Source organism: Cavia porcellus, unplaced genomic scaffold (genome assembly GCF_034190915.1).
Source record: "Cavia porcellus strain 051 isolate PalLab524CR breed Dunkin Hartley unplaced genomic scaffold, mCavPor4.1 scaffold_7, whole genome shotgun sequence".
In the NCBI taxonomy this organism is placed as follows: domain Eukaryota; kingdom Metazoa; phylum Chordata; class Mammalia; order Rodentia; family Caviidae; genus Cavia; species Cavia porcellus.
Genome location: NW_026947490.1, coordinates 14,138,050 through 14,155,308, shown reverse-complemented (window position 1 = coordinate 14,155,308; position 17,259 = coordinate 14,138,050).

Genomic DNA, 17,259 nt, shown 5'->3' with positions numbered 1-17,259 from the left:
TTACTAAGTTTTTGTTAGATAGTAGAACAGAACTGTTTGCGATCTCGCTGTTTGAATTCCCACTTTGTATGTTCCACTTTTGTATCTTGAACAACTATTAGTAAGAGGATAGTATGTAAACATCAACTAGTGATTTCTTACTATTTATTTTTTTCTTTGAACGTATGTATTATTTCTACCCATTTTATGTTTCATTTAGTCTTTCTTTATAAAATAAAAAAATTAAAAATAATAAAAAAGACATTAGATCAGTATCCAGAGTGTAACCAGAGTGTAAGAGATTAGATCAGTAGCCAGGTAAATTCTCCAGCTTTCCATCTCTGGGCCAAAACACCCGATATGCACAATTTGAAGGTGGGAGGGGTTATTTTGACAGATAGTTTCAGAAGTTTCAATTCATGCTTAACTGGCTCCAAGGCAAAAAATACCATGGCAGAGGGGCCTGGGAGAGAAAATCTGCTTACTTCCTGGGAGTCAGAAGCAGAGAAAGAGAGTAAAATAGCCAGAGAGAGGTGAAGGGCTGGAGAAGGAATATTCCCTTCCAGATCACACCCCAGGACACACCTCCTCAAACTAGGTCCTCCCTATAACAGAAAATTCAGCTACAAACTCATCAGTAGATGAATTCACTGATGAATACAGTATCTCCATAACCCACTCATCTTCTAAAAGGCCCACCGCTGAACACCAGCTTTTTGAGGATGTTATTGATCCAAATCAAAACACCAAGCAAAGGTCAGTTTTTTCCTTTGGAATATAGGATCTGTGGACAACTCAGAGTTAATCCTTTACAGCAGTACTCTCCTCCAGCAATAGATAACAAGTACAGATTTTAGTATCTAAAAGGAAGGTGTTGCTATAATATTGGAAAATGTGGAACTGATTTGAAATAAAGCATTGGGTAGAGGCTGGAAGATTTTTTTGTCTTTTTTTGTCTTTTTGAGACAAGGTCTCGCTATGCAGTTCAGGCTGGCCTTGAGCTCACTTTGTAGCCCAGGCTGGTCTCGAATTTGCAAAGATCTCCCTGCCGCAGCCTCCTGAGCGCTGGGATTACAGGTGTGCACCACCACACTCAATTGAGGCTGGAAGAATTTTGATAAGCATCACATAAAAAGCCTACCTTGCCTTAAGTAGATGAATAGAGGAAGTTTTAATTTGAGTGATATTGCTTGTGGTAACTCAAAGAAAGTGAGAAACATTACTAGAAAATAAAGAGCTTTTGTTACATGATAGAGATACTCTTAGTTACATTGTTTCCTACAGTTATGAGGAAAACGACCTAAGTGATGTTGAGCTAAGGCAATTCCTGAGCAAAGTATTGAAGAAATTGCCTGATGTTAGGGACCAGGGAATATGTTGAAGACCAGTCTACATGACTGGGGTTCTATGATCTTGAGGCCAGTGTGACCTTACTTTGGGAACAGAGTATGCGGAAGGCTGTCATGCTTCCACAGAGAAGATACTCCTTTATTAGAAGGAGCCTACCACTAATGGGCAGGCAAATCCATCTCCAAGGTTGGCTTACTTTTTAAGCAAGCAAGAAACACAGGGAAACAGGTGGTGTACTCTTCCTAGAAAGCGACTGTGGTAGACAGGGAAAAGTTAATAGAGGGCAAGCTCTTCCCCAGGCCTGGATGCCTGCATTCTTTACATTGTCCTCAGCAGATGTTATCTTGCTTTAGGAGTCTGTAGTTACAAGCCTCCTCTCTGGAACCAGGAAGCATGACAGCCTTCTGCATACTCTCTGTTCCTAAAGCAAGGTCTCATTGGCCTTGAGATCATGGGACCCCAGTCACATAGTCAGGTCTTCAACAGAGTAAAATATTTCATATCCCTTGTCCCCCACAGACTGACTTCTTCTTGTGGCTTATAGCAAAATGTGAGAGGAGACAAATTAAGAGAAAAGAAATGTTAAACAAAAAGGAAGCAGATTTTATTGTTTTGAAAATATCAACCTTTTTGGGTAGCAAATAACACTAATGGGCATCCAGACATATCAGAAAAGTACATATTCTCTAGAGGAAAAGCTACAGGTCTGATTGTATGATCTTATTCTAAAACTGCAGAAAGATCAAAAGAGTTTTCAGACACAAAAAGTACCCTGTGAAGAGACTGATTCTGAGCACAACATATGGCCTCACTAAAACTATGGATCCTATAAGAGCTTAAGAAAAATGTTGGTTGCACAGTACTGATAGCGCCTCCTCAGCTGTGTGCCTGTACCTAGTAGCTGTCACTTGTGCTAGGCGGCATGGTCGGTTCCTGTCAGGGAACTCATAGGAGCTTGAGATCATCACCACCATTCCACAGACTCATCAAGGGGAGACAAATGGTTGAAGCAGATAGCCCAGGAAGTTCTTTATTAATGGTCTTAATACAAAAACAAATGAGAAAGCTCTTGAAGGAGTATTTGGAAAATATGGATGGAGAGTGGAAGTGTTCTTGATGAAAGATCAAGAAACTAGTAAATCAAGAGGATTTGCTTTTGCTACCTTTGAAAGCCCAGCAGATGCTAAGGATGCAGCTAGAGACATGAACCAAAAGTCCTTAGATGGAAAAGCCATCGAGGTGGAATAAGCCACCAGATCATCATTTGAAAGTGGGAGGCAAGGACCACCCACACCTCCAAGAAACAGAGGCCATCCCAGAGGTGATAGAGGAGGAAGTGGAGGAATTCGGGGAACTCCCTCACATGGAGGGCACATGGAGGATGGTGGCTACTCCATGAATTTTAACATGAGTCCTTCCAGAGGATCCCCTCCAGTGAAAAGAAGACCACTGCCACAAAATGGGGGTCCTCCTCCTAAAAGACTGGCCTCCTCAGGACCAGCTCACAGCAGCAATAGAATAGGAGGAAGAGCTCCTGTATCATGGGAAGAGATAGTTACCAAGACCCACTTTTTAAAACTTTTATTTAAGGAGAAAAAGAAAAAAAAGCAGAGAAAGGGTAAAAGTTATACAGATTTACAGAAAAAATAAACAGTAGGAAATCACTAGTTAATGGATTACATATTGTCATCTTAGAAATAATTGTTCAAGTTACAAAATTAAAGCTTATAAAGTGGACATTCCAACAGTGAGACTGCAAACAGTTCTATTCAATGATCCAACAAAACTCAGTAATATCATTATCTATCTTATACACTTAAATACACATGCAGTTATATCATTTAGAGCACTTTCTTTTCCTCTCTTTTGTACAATGACAATTACACATTTTGGGTTTTGTTGCTCCCACAGTTCTTATTACTTTTTTGGAAGAGAGTAGAACCAAATGTGACATAACAGAACAGAGTCAGTCAAATCAAAAGGGTGGACATAATAGATAATGTAAAAGCATAATACAAGGTGATCAACAATGGTTACCATATCATCAGTTATAATAAAATTGAACAAAACAGTAAAGAACAAAACCAACAGAACCAAAACATTGGAGACATTATAGGTCTTCAAAAGTAGATAATAGTCAACCAGAATGGGTATCATAATGAATCCCACTATCTTCACAGCTGTTGCCTAAACTTTCGAACCTGGTACTATCAAGCAAAACAGAATAGAGGAACATCAGTCAAAACAAGATGGTGAGAGCAATATAGGGCTTTAAATCAAGATAATGGAAAGTCAAAGAGGGTTACTATAATATATCCTGTTATTTTTTATTTATTTTTCCCTTAATTAAAAGGATAAAAATAAAAAAGTAAATAATAAAATGGAGATTGAGATAAAAGAGGGCATAACAGCAAAACAGCGCAGATCAAAACATAACCATTTAAGCAAAATAGTGTTTCACCACAAGATAATCCCGACATAAAAGTAGTTACCATATTGTCTCTTTCCTTGAAATCTTTGAGTATAACTTCATATACTGTAGCATCAAATATATCAAAACAATGTAAAACCATTTAAGAGAATGACAGTATTACAGGGTATTTAGAATCAACTAACAGAAAATGAACAATGGTTTCTGTATAATCTCCTTGTCTATGAAAGTTTTTGCTTATACTATCATATATAATAAAATCCAATAAGATACAACCTGCTTAGACCAATGGAGACAGAAGAACAAAAGCTTGATGGGACTTCAAAACAAGATGATACTAAATCAGTATTACCTATTAAGACGTCATTTTCTCCAAAATAGCTGTTCCTATCATCCAATCTTCTCTGCCTCATTTCTGTTGAGATCTTTTTCTGTCATTTGGTGTCAGTTTGTCTTCTTCATTTTGTTTTCTGCTCCATTCATTGTGGGCTCTCTGCCACTATTTCTGGATTCTTCGTATTTTTCCTTTTAAGAATATCCTGCAGTATTCTCTGTAGAGTTGAATTGGTGGTTGCATATTCCCCTAGTTCCTCTTTATCCTGGAAGCACCTTGTTTTTCCATCCATTTCCAGGGATAGTTGTGCAGGATATATCAATCTTGGCTGGAGGTTATTACCTTTCAAAGCTTGAATTATTTCCCCCCATGCTCTTCGTGATTTGATGGTTTGTGCCGAGAAGTCTGCTGTAATTCTGATCGGTGTTCCCTTGTAAGTGATCTGTTTCTTGTCTCTGACAGCTTTTAATATTCTGTTCTTGTATTGGATTTCTGGAATTTTAATTGTTATATGCCTGGGTGTTGCTCTGTTTGGGTTGTAGGTGGCTGGGGTCCTGTATGCTTCATACAACTGAGTATCTTTACCTTTTGCTAAATTAGGAAAATTCTCCTGGATTATTTCTGTGAATAGCTTTTGTGGTTCATTTGTTTGTGTCCCTACTTCTTCTTTTATATTCTTAATTCTTAAGTTATAGATCCTCTTATCGTCTTCTAGTCTTTGTATTATTGCTGTTTGTTTCTTTGTTATTTTTAAGAAGTTTTTCATTTCATGCTCCCATATTACAAATCTGCCCTCCAGTTCAGATAATCTGTCCTTAGTTTCTTGCAAGCTGTTATGCCAGTTTTCGATAGAGTTTTTAGTTTCCTGGTAATCTCTTTGAACCTGCTTCACGTGTTCTATGCTTTCTCTATTTTCTCCATTAAACAATTCTCTCCTCATTTTCTGTTCTTCCATTCCACCATCTGTTTTTTCTTGGGTGGTGCTTAGCATTTCTCTAACTATTCTGCTTATGTCTAGCTTCAGGTCATTAATAACTTCATTCCTGAACTTGTCTATGAGACTCTGGAGATAGTGCTTTATATCTATTGGTGCTGTGTCTGCTATTGCCTCTTTCTCAGGATTGGGGGCCGAGGAGCCTTTTTTGTTGCTGCCTCTTCCCATATTCTTTGTTCCTTATATATGCAAGTGTGTATAGGAGGCCCAGCTTCCTTCCCTGTTGGCCACAGTCTGATTAAATTGCGCTGGCTAGGCGTTCCCACCCACCACAGTGCACCAGGAAGTTGCAGACCAGGCAGCCTATGCGGGGCCCACCCCTCCAGGTCAATCTACCTTCAGGTGCTGGGACCTGGGTTGCACTAGCCTACTGGGCCGAGTCCCACTTTGAAGGTAACCCTTACTTTCTCATAAAGATGTTTAGTTGTCTCCAAGTGGTGATGGGTATTCAACTAAGGACAGCTATTCAAGCAGAGATTGCCCAAGTTCTCATGATACAAGAGATTATGCTCCACCACCAAGAGATTCTACTTACCATGATTGTGGTCATTCTAGTTCATGTGACAACTATCTATCAAGAATCTATAGTGATGAAAATGGATACAGTCAGGAATGTGACTATTCAGATCATCTAAGTGGAGCTTCCTACAGAGATTCATATGAGGGTTATGGTAACTCCCGTAGTGCTCTACCTACAGGAGGGCCCCCACCATCTTATGTGGAAGCAGTCGCTATGATGATTGCAGCAGCTCACAGGAAGTCAAGACGGTTACTCAAGCAGCTAATGTGACTTCCACTCAAATGGTGATGCTTAGGTTGGCAGAAAAGAACGAAGGGCTTCCCTCTCTTTGGAAAGGGGGTTCCTCCTCCATACAATTCCGATAACAGTTCAAGTTGTGAAGCATCAAGAGGTAGTGGCCATGGAGGAAGCTGATCTGACAGAGGGAGAGGAAGAAGCAGATGCTAGAAATAAACAAAACTTTGAACCAAAATTCCTGTTCAAAGAAATAAATAAGAAGTGTAAACTATTCTGTCATAACTACCCAAGGACTACTAAAAGGAAAATTGTATTATCTTTTCTAAGTTTCTTGTTAAGTTCCCCTTCATAATTTTTATGTTCTCATGAGAAAAAAAAGTAAAACATGTTTAATTGTATTTGATTTTATGAATTACTCTCAACAAGCAAATGTTTAAGAATGTAGGATTTGACATGTTGTACTAGTATTGTAATTTTCCAAGTAAAAGTGTCCCTAAGGGCCTCTTGCTATCTGATTTTTCCCAGTAAATAAGGCAAGTAGTTCTGAGATCTCCCACAAACATCTAGCCATCTAGATGTACACTGATCTCCACTGAGAGATGAACCGTTTTGCCTGTACAGACAAACTAGCTATTAGAGGGTGATTGGAATATGCTTCTCTTAAGATTTCAAGGTGTCTTCCCACTAAAATCTCCATGTTTTCAATATGAAAAAACCTAAGATAAGATACCTATGTATGTAAAGTGCTATTCACCCAGTAAACGGCGAAAATTTGTCTTTTTGACATTTCCTTGGGAATCTGCAAGAATTTCCTCTTTTCCATCTTCCAGTAAGACCATTTAAGTGTGTGTTAAACAACTACAGAATACTAAATGAAAAGTTTTGCCAAATCAATGAAGAAGAAGAAGAAGAAGAAGAAGAAGAAGAAGAAGAAGAAGAAGAAGAAGAAGAAGAAAAAGAAAGAAAGAAAGAAAGAAAGAAAGAAAGAAAGAAAGAAAGAAAGAAAGAAAGAAAGAGAAAAAGAAAAATGGCCCTCAACTCTCTTGGTAAGGGCCTCCAAAAGACCTGTGGAGACAGCTTTGTTACAATGGAGTCAAACTCAGTGAAATCCATAGAAGGCTCACAAAGTTTTTGACAAATTGTATCAACAGAAACAATATAAGTATGCAGTGAATGGGAAAAGGAGCACAAAAGGAAAGAAAGTTGTAGGGCCCCCAAAATTCTCTGGACCCCAAGTTGTAGGATCCCCAAATTTCTCTGGAAGCAGGCTAATAAAACTACTTAACTGCAAACCAATGACAAAAAAGGAGGACTTAGAGTGTAGAACCAAGACCTCACTAATCCAACCTAAGAGTCATTGAGAGTTACAAATGCTTCACAACCTACAGTTGAATTAAACCTTCAGCAGTTGAAGACATCATAAATTGAAAGTACATTTAAGGGACCTAACCTACTGGACATCGTAGCATGACCTACTCTATCTCAGAGCCACACAGTGCTCTGCACAGAATCTATTGTTCACCCTCACAATCTCAAGGCTGAGAGCAAGCAGTGGCCCAGTGAAAGGGGAGGAGAACAGGTCCTTAACAATTCTAAAATCCAGCCAGGAAAATGTTGGCAGTTCTTGGTTTTTTTTTTTTTTTTAAGGGTACCTGGGATCGAACTCACAACTGCCTGCTTGCAAGGCAGGCGCTTATGCCACTGAGCTAAATCCCCAGCCCCTGGGAGTTCCTGTTTTAAGACTGTTGGATGGGGGCAAAAGGACATTCCTGATTTTTTGTCTTGTTAATGTTACAGACTGATGAAGGGAAAACCCAGAAGCTTCATTCACATCTCGGTGTGATATAAATGATTAGGCTCTGGAATCTGAATAGAGGCTACACTGGGACGAAATTCTTAAGGATCTTAGAGTGCAGAGGATGGACTCCAAGGTGATCCTCAATCATACCTACATTCTGGCATTAACATCCTTGTAAAATCGTCTTCCAGCCAGTGTGGACAGGATCTGTGCCTTGTTTTCACCAAAAGAAAATGAAAAGATGTTGGGACGTGACTTCTACATTATGTAAGATTCCATCTTGCTGGTGTCACTCCTGGAGCTCTCTCCCTTGCTATGAGGAAGCAGATGGCCACCTTGGGAGAATTCTAAGTGACAAGAAACTGGAGGTGACTCATATGTGCTGAGGACACTTCTAGTCAACAGCCAGTAGAAATACTCTCAGTCCTACAAACTCAAGGAGCAGAACGTGCCAACACCTACACAAGTGCAAAGTGGATCCTTCCTCAGGCAATCTTCCAGATGAGGATCCAGCCCTGGGCAACACCTTCACTCCAGCCTTGCGAGACCCTAAGCAGAAAACTCAGCTAAGTCATGTCTGTACTGTTGATCTGCATAAACTTGATATAATGAATATGTACTAGTTAGCTTTCCCTACCTGACTCCCACTGTTTGAAAGAGAAGAGACTCAGAGTTTCAGAGTTTTGGAGAATTCAGTCCATGGTTAGCTGGTTTTGGTTTTCGTTGTTTTTGCAGGGAGGGTTTCAACGGTTTGTTTTTGTTTTGTTTTGTTTTTTGTTCTTTATGTTTCTGACACAGGGTCTTACTATGCAGTTCAAACTGGCCTTGAACTCACTATGTAGCCCAGGCTGGGCTCAAACTCACAGCAATCCTCCTACCTCAGCCTCCCAAATGCTGGGATTACGGATGTGCACCACCATGCCTGGCTAGCTGGTTTTAAAGAAAGAACAACATAACAGAAGGATATGGCAGGGCAAAACTGCTTAAATCATAGAGGCTAGGGAGCAGAGAGGGGCAGAATGCTAGAAAGGAGGACCTAAACACTACATAGTCCCCAAAGTCACCCCTCCAGATCCCACTGACAACACCCAGAAATATACTTTACTTATAATCCCTCGGGTAGCTCCCAAGCCAGTCAAGTGATGGAATTCAAACATATACACCATAAAGTGTGTGGCATTAAGTTTGTGGTAATATTGTTATGCATTATGAGAAAGCTAATACGAGTTATCTTTAATTACAGTCCACAATCCCCCTTCCCATTTTCTTCTAACTCCTATTCTGGTCTGAGAACACATTTGATATTATTTTAATTCTTTTAAATTTGCTAAGATTTGTTTAATGACATAAGGTACAGTATATCTTAGTGAATATCCCCCTCACACTTGAAAAATGTATGTTTTCCTGTGGGAATGTGAAGTGTTCTACATGATACATCAGTTAGATTCATCTGATTGATGGTGTTGGTCACTTCCATGTGCTTCTCGAGTTTCTTTCCACTTGTTATAAAAATTACTACTGCTGATGTCTCGAACTATAATTGTATGCTTCTCTTTTGTGTTATGTCAGTTTTTGCTTTAAATATTTCAAAGTTCTATTATTGCATATATAGACATTTAAATGGTTATGTCTTTGTGGAGAATTCACATTATTCATAATGTGAATAATTCTTCCTCCTGCTGAAGACTGATTGGCAGAGAATAATACAGCCATCTACACTAGCTCTTCATTAATATTTGCATAATTTCTTTTTCTAGTATTTTATTCTTGTCCTACCTATATCATTGTACATAAAGTTCTTGCAGACTCCACATAGTTATCTCCTGCTTTTTAGTCCAGGTTAACAACCTCTGAATTTTAGTTACTGTGTGCACATTAGTAGCATTTAATAAATTGGTAGCTTTTTCTCAAATGACCAGGGATCAAGAGATGGAGGGGAGAAAGGAAGGGAAGAGGATAAAAAAAGAATTAAAATGTACATGTAGCTACTTCTCACAAGGAATGTAAACATCATATACTGAAAACATGTACCAAAAATAAATATATGAATAAATAAAATATAATTATTGATATGCTTGTATGAAGGCCTAGCATTTTGTTATTTTTCCCCATATTTTATTCTTCTGTTTCCCCTTTCCTACATTCTTTCATTTAGTTGAATATTTCTAGTATTCCATTTTAATGTGTCTAGTGGGTTTTACTATTTCTCTTTGGATAGTTCTACTGTTGTTTAGTGATTATGATTTTTATTTAGATTTTCATAGCTTTCTTTAGAACTGTTATTATACTATTTGTTTAATCCATTGATAATATAGCTAAAACTACATTTATATAGTTTTATATTTAGATCAGGTAAAACTTACATTTATAGTTTTTATGTTCTATGTCTTGTTATTTTATTTATTTATTATTACTTTATCTTATGTATGTATGTTTTTATTGTACCATTTACAGTCCCTTGTCATTTCTTTTATCTTGCTATACTTTTAGTTATTTTCTTTTTTGTTCACTTTATTTTTGTTTGGGGTTTTTTTGTTTATTGAGAGTAGCCTAGGCTTCCCTCAAACACGTGATCCTCCTGCCTCAGCCTCCTAAATGTTGGAATTACACGTATATTCCACTGCACCTGATGTGTTAGTTACTTTTGTCAACGCGGGGGCAAAATACACAATAGCCACAAGTTAAAGGAGGAGAGGCTTATTTCACCTCACAGGTTTCAGTCCATAGTCAGCTGGCTGCAAGGCAGGGTGGAATAGCAGGGGGACATTTCAGAGAAGTATTTCATGGTATGCCAATGCAGGCAGACGACAGTGACAGCCAGCAGCAACCCCAAACCTGCTTTCTCTCTCTTCCTTTATATTCAAACTATAAGCCTATTGATCAGTATTACCATATCCAAGGGGGAGCTTCCATTACCCACACCCAGAACTAAACTAATTCCAATCAGTGAACTAACTTAGTGCCGCACACCTTTAATTCCATTATCAATGGCCTAGATCTGCCTGCTCTGAAAAGGTTCACCTGTGAGTGCATGAGGCTTTGGGGGGGGACATCTAGATACAACCCATCACACCTAGCTTGTATATTTTTAAATTTATTTTCTCCTACATCTCCTCCTTTCCTTTGTGCTGTTATTATCATAACAATTACCTTTGCATATTGTTATATGCTCCTTGATGCAGATTTATAATTACTGCTTTACATACTTTTAAATCAGATCAATTCTTCTACCTCTGATTTAATTTTTCCTGTCACATCAGTGAGACACATCAAAGTTTAGTGATTCATGTGAAGCACAGTAAACACCCCAATTCTCAAATTGGATAAAATCCAATTAAAAAAGAAAACTATAGGTAAATCTCCTTGATGAACATAGATGAAAAAATCCTCAACAAAGTATTAGAAAATAGAATACATCGTGTTATCAAAAAGGTCATACATCATGATCAAGTAGGTTTCATCCCAAAGATGAAAGGATGACTCAACATACATAAGTAAATAAATGTAATACATCATACAAACAGAAGCAAGGTCAAAAACTTTATTACCAGGGGCTGGGGATTTAGCTCAGTGGCATGAGCACCTGCTTTGCAAGTGCAAGGTCATAAGTTTGATCCCCACCTGCCCCATACAAAAAAAAAAAACACCTTAAGACCATATCTATAGATGTAGAAAAAACTTTTGACAAAATTCAACACTGCTTCATGATAAGAAAACACTCTTGAAGAAGGCAGGTATAGGACCATACTTAAATATGATAAAAGTTATGCATGATAAATAAATAGCCTACATCATATTATATGCAATATTCCTCCTAAAATCAGGAACAAGACAAAGATGTTCACTATTACCTCTTTTATTCAGCATAGTACATGAAACATTAGCCAGAGCAATTAGGCAAGAGAAAGAAATAAAAGGGACACATACAGGAAAAATAACTCAAATTATCATTATTTAAAGATGGCATGATACTCTATTTTGAAGACCTTCAAAAATTATTAACAAGCTTCAGTAATTTAACAGGGTTACAAGATTGACTTGAAAACCATTAGCATTTGTCTATATCAAAGAGAAGGAAACTATGAAAATAATACCATTTGCAGTAGCTTTAAGAAAAATGAAATACCTAAAAGTTAACCTAACCAAGAAAGTGAAAGGCCTCTACAAAGAAACCTATACTACTTTGAAAAAGGAAATTGAAGAGGACATCAGAAAATGGGTGGTTGAGCCCTGCAGAATTAGTAGTGTCACAATGGCCACACTCCCAAAAGTGTTATACAAATTCACTGCAGTCCCAATCAAAATAGCAACAGCATATTTTACATACCTAGATAAAATCCTAAAATTCATATGAACCAGAAGACACTCAGAATAGCAAAAACAATTTTGAGCAACATGAGAAAAACAGGAAGCATAACAATGTCTGACTTTAGATTGCACTACAAAGCAATAGTGATAAAAATGGTATGGCACTGGAATAAAAATAGATACATGGATCAGTGGAACATAGTCGAGGAATGTGTCTTCCCCGAACACATTCAGTTATTTGATCTCTGACAAAAGGCCAAAAGCATATGCTGGAGGAAAGATAATCTATTTAACTGGTAGTGCTAGGAAAACTGGTTATCTATGTATAGAAGAAGATTGAAACTGAGCCCTCATCTCTCACCATAAACTAAACTAAAATCAAAGCAAATCAGAGATCTAAACATTAAACAGAGACATTAAACCTGCTGGGAGATAAAATAGGGACATACTTGAGGATATAGATGTAGGAAAGGATTTTCTAAAAAGAACCTCAATTGCACAACAAATAGCAGCAAAAATCAACAAATGGGATTATATAGGACAAAAGCTTCTGCACAGCAAAAGAATTAACCAGTAGAAAAGGAGACAACACTCCAGAATGAGAAAAGAAATTTTTCCAGATATTCCTCAATATCTAGAATATAATCCTAATATCTAAAATACACAAAGAACAGAGCCAGGCGTGGTGGCTCATGCCTGTAATCCCAGCACTCAGGAGGCTGAAGCAGGAGGATTGTTGCAAGTTTGAGACCAATCTAGGCTACAAAGTGAGCTCAAGGCCAGCCTGAACTGCATAGAGAGACCCTGTCTCAAAAAGACAAAAAAAAAATACACAAAGAACTCAAAAAAACTTTAAATAACCTAAAATTAAAGATCCATCAAGAAATGGGCAAAAAAAAAAATGAACACGCTTCACAGAAGAAGAAATACAAATGGTCAACAAATATATGAGGAAATGCTCAACATCTCTTGCCATTAGAGGAATTCAAATTAAAACAACACTAAGACTGCATCTTACTCTAGAAAGAATGGCAATCGTTAAGGAAGCAAACAGTAACAAATGCTGATGAGACTGTGATGAAAAAGGAGCCCTCCTTCATTGTTGGTGGGAATTTTCCCCTTATGGAAGTCAGTGCAAAGATTTCTCAAAGAACTGAAATTAGAAATTCCATATGACCCAATAAGCCCACTGATAGGTATCTTCCCCAAAGAGCTTAAGACACCATGCTACAGCTGTACATGCATACCATATTTACAGCAGCACAACTCACAGTGGCTAAATTCTGGAAGCAGATTGTATACCCATCAACAAATGATTGAATTTTTTAAAAAGTGGTATCTATATGCACTGGAATATTATTTGGCTATAAAAATTACAATTTTGAAACATTTGTTCTTGGAAAATATAATGTTGAGGGAAATAAAGCAGACACACAAGCTTAAATACCATACGGTATCTCTCATACAGTATCTTTAAGTGAGACAAACTACAAAGATAATAATGAGGGATAGACAGAAGGGGACAAGGAGATGGGTCTCTTGAAATAGGGAAATGGTCCAAAGGAAAAAGCAGTCATCTCCTTATAGCATTCATAGCTCACCCCTACCCACTTATGTTCCGACATCATTGAGATTCCTGGTGACCTATGTTGACTGATGATGCTATCTGTGGGTTTTATCTTTTGCCATCCTAACTGATACCCCTGTTTTATGAGAGGATTTAAGGAAATTACAGAAGGGTGCTGTCATTACTTCTGTCTTCTTTAGTTTCTCATTTTCATAGCCTGTAACCCCATCCTACTCTGTAATTTTTGTTTAGGGCTTAAGAGAATCCTCCAGGAACCCATTCTATAGAGAAATTCCATAGACATATGACTCATGTCATTCTCTAAGGATAGATTCTGGGCCCTTCTTCATGCTGGCGGTGTTGGAAAACTAAAAGCCAAAAGCAGCAACCCTGAGTGCTCAGCTTTCTTACAAGGAGAAAGGAAAGCAAACAGGATTTTCATAATGTGATAGAAATCACACATTATTTTTGTTTACATTTTGTTTCACTTGGAGGGGTAAGAATGTTGCAGTGTTTTGTTACTAAGAACACTGATTCAGCCACTGGGGATGTAGTTCAGTGATGGAGTGCATGTCCAGGATATGCAAGCCCATGGGTTTGATCCCCAGCACTGGAAAAAAGAAAGAAAGAAAGCCTAATTAGGTGCTACACATCTATGCTTAAAACAAAAAACACACTCTTTCTTTGTGGTCTTGACCTTTCTCCCTTTACATATTTAAACTTTTATTATAGTTTGTTTTATTAATTAACTGTGATACTTTTAGTAATGTCATGTTTTAGAATCTTTTGATATATGTTTGCTCTGAGCTTGAATTTTGAAGTAACTCTGGGGTTAATATTGGCAATAATTTTACATTTGGGTGGGGATTTGTTATGTTGATAACACTGTGTCAACTAGAGAAATTTAAAAGTTTAACAGACTCAGCAGGAAGCCAGGGTCCGTCCTTTGTAAATATCCTGAGCCAGTGCAAAGGGAGAGCACAAAGAAGATGTAAGTGCTACACCTTCCCTGAGGGGCGGTGGTAACCTGTTTATAATATAAGGGAAAAGAAGAAGCTTATTCCCTGCTTTTGGTCTGGCTGCTTTTGCTGGTTACTACTTTGAAGTGTTGCTCTGGAGTTATAACACCCTAGTTGGAGCCAGCTGATTATGGACTGAAACCTCCCCAAACTGAGCTAAATAAACCTTTCATCAATTTTGGGTGTCAGGTATTTTGTCCCTGCAATGAGAGAAAAGTAACCAAGCCAGTATTGTTAGAGGTTATTTGAAAGTCTTCAATAAACTTCCACTTTCTTGGCTATAGAGGTAATAAGTATTCCAAATAACTTCAAGAAATTGTTATGTCTTGTAAAATCTGATCACTTATAATCCTTATGTTATTTGCTTTACATTATAATTTCTTCTAGTAAAGTATGAGTTTAGTATCCAAAATACTGTGTTATGCTTTGTGTGTGTGTGTGTTCTTTTTAAATTTTTAAAATATTTATTAGACAGTTGTGCAGGATATATCAATCTTGGCTGGAGATTATTAATCTCTCAAAGCTTGAATTATTTCCCCCCACGCTCTTCATGATTTGATGGTTTGTGCCAAGAAGTGTGCTGTAATTCTGATGGGTGTTCCCTTGTAAGTGATCTGTTTCTGGTCTCTGATGGCTTTTAATATTCTGTTCTTATATTGGATTTCTGGAATTTTGATTATTATATGCCTGGGTGTAGCTCTGTTTGGGTTGTAGGTGGCTGGGGTCCTGTATGCCTCATACATCTGAGTATCTTTACCTTTTGCTAAATTAGGGAAATTCTCTTAGATTATTTCATGAATAGTTTTTGTAGTCTATTTGTTTGTGTCCCTACTTCTTCTTTTATATTCTTAATTCTTAAGTTATAGATACTCATATCATCTTCTAGCCTTTGTATTGTTGCTGTTTGTTTTCTTGTTATTTTTAAGAAGTTTTTCATTTCATTCTCCCACATTACAAATCTGCCCTCCAGTTCAGATAATCTATCTTTAGTTTCTTTCAAGCTGTTATGCCAGCTTTTGATAGAGTTTTTAGTTTCCTGGTAATCTCTTTGAACCTGCTTCACATATTCTATGTTTTCTCTATTTTCTCCATCAAACAATTCTCCCCTTTTTTTCTGTTCTTCCATTCCACCATCTGTTTTTTCTTGGGTGGTGTTTAGCATTTCTCTAACTATTCTACTTATATCTTGCTTTATTTCCTTAAATATTTCACTTTTGAACTCGTCTATGAGGCTCCAGAGATATTGCTTTATGTCTATTGGTGCCGTGTCTGATATTGCATGTTTTCTTTCCTCATTCTCCTTTGCATTCACCTTTCCTGGATCAGTGTTCTCAGGATTGGGGACCGAGGACCCTTTCTTGTTGCTCCCTTTTCCCATACTTTTTGTTCCTTCCATACAAGCATATATAGGAGGCCCAGTTTCTTTCTTTGTCGGTTACAGTTTATTTGAATCCGCCGGTTAGGTGTTCCTGCCCCATGCAGTGTACTAGGGAGACACAGACCTGGGCAGCCTATGCTGGGCCCGCCCCTCCAGGTCAGCCTACCAAAGGCTTCACTGCTAGGGTGCACCTCCAGGTGCTGGGACCTGGTTTGGGCTAGCCTACTGGGTCTTAGTCAGTGGGGTCACCCAGGCCAAATGCTCCCCACCAATCCTGCTTGAGAGGAAATATGTGACTGAAGTCCCTGCAGCATCCTGTTCTGGCTAGTCTGTCTGGTCCCAGTATGTCCTTTGCTGAAGCCTCCTACTCTATGGAAGGGTCCCCGATCCGCTCACTCACTGCAGGTCAATGCAGAGCTCCCGGCCAGTCCCGCTCTCAACTCCATTTGCCGGTTCCCACTCTCAGAGTTTTCTCGTGTCTCTCTCCCTGCTGCTGCAGCAGCAGCAGCAGTAAATTCAAATTATGGCTTCCAATGGCACGTACTCCAGCTTCTGCACTGAGACCTTATCTGTTCCTGTTGTAGCACCAGGATTGCGTTTCCAGTTGGTTTCTCTTAGCTTAGTTTGTTTCTGGGTCGGCAGGGTACATCTCCCCCTGCTTAGGACTTCTCGCACCGCACCATTCCTGGACTCTAAGTGAGGCATCTCAGAGAGCCTCCGTAGCTGCTGCTATCTATCCGCCATGTTCTCCCAGAGGCCCCTATTTTAGATTTAATTTTGATTATTTCATTGCATAAAGGTGGAACTCTCTTGGAGATACTAATTACTTAGGAAAGGAGGAGGAAAATAATTTCCTCCTAAGATAGAGCAGCGATAGTTCTCCATTATGGTGACCACAATGACGGGGGTTTTCAACATGCTCTCTTGGGAGCCCTCCAGATACTGACAGGCTCTCATGTCATGATCTGAGGGGACTTCAGAGAAGCAAAAGCCTGGACCTTCCTATTTGCTTTGCCTTTGTCCCAGGTGAATACAAATGGAAAACCAGTAAAGGTACCCAACTAACCTCATCTTTCTAAGCTGGTAGTTTAGTAGGACTTGGAGTCGCTCACTAATAGTCATTGCTTTCAACTCTCATCATATTCCTCCTTAGGATGGTCCTGAATCTAAGTCATACAATTAACACTGATCTAACACACTGCCGTGTCAAACCACAGAATAGGCACGGGGGATGCAAAACTATAGAGAAAATCTGTCCCTGCCCATGTACAGCTCAGTTTGGTAGGAGAGAATTGAAAAACAAATAGCTGTCATATACTGCGGCAACCACTTAAATAAGCATGA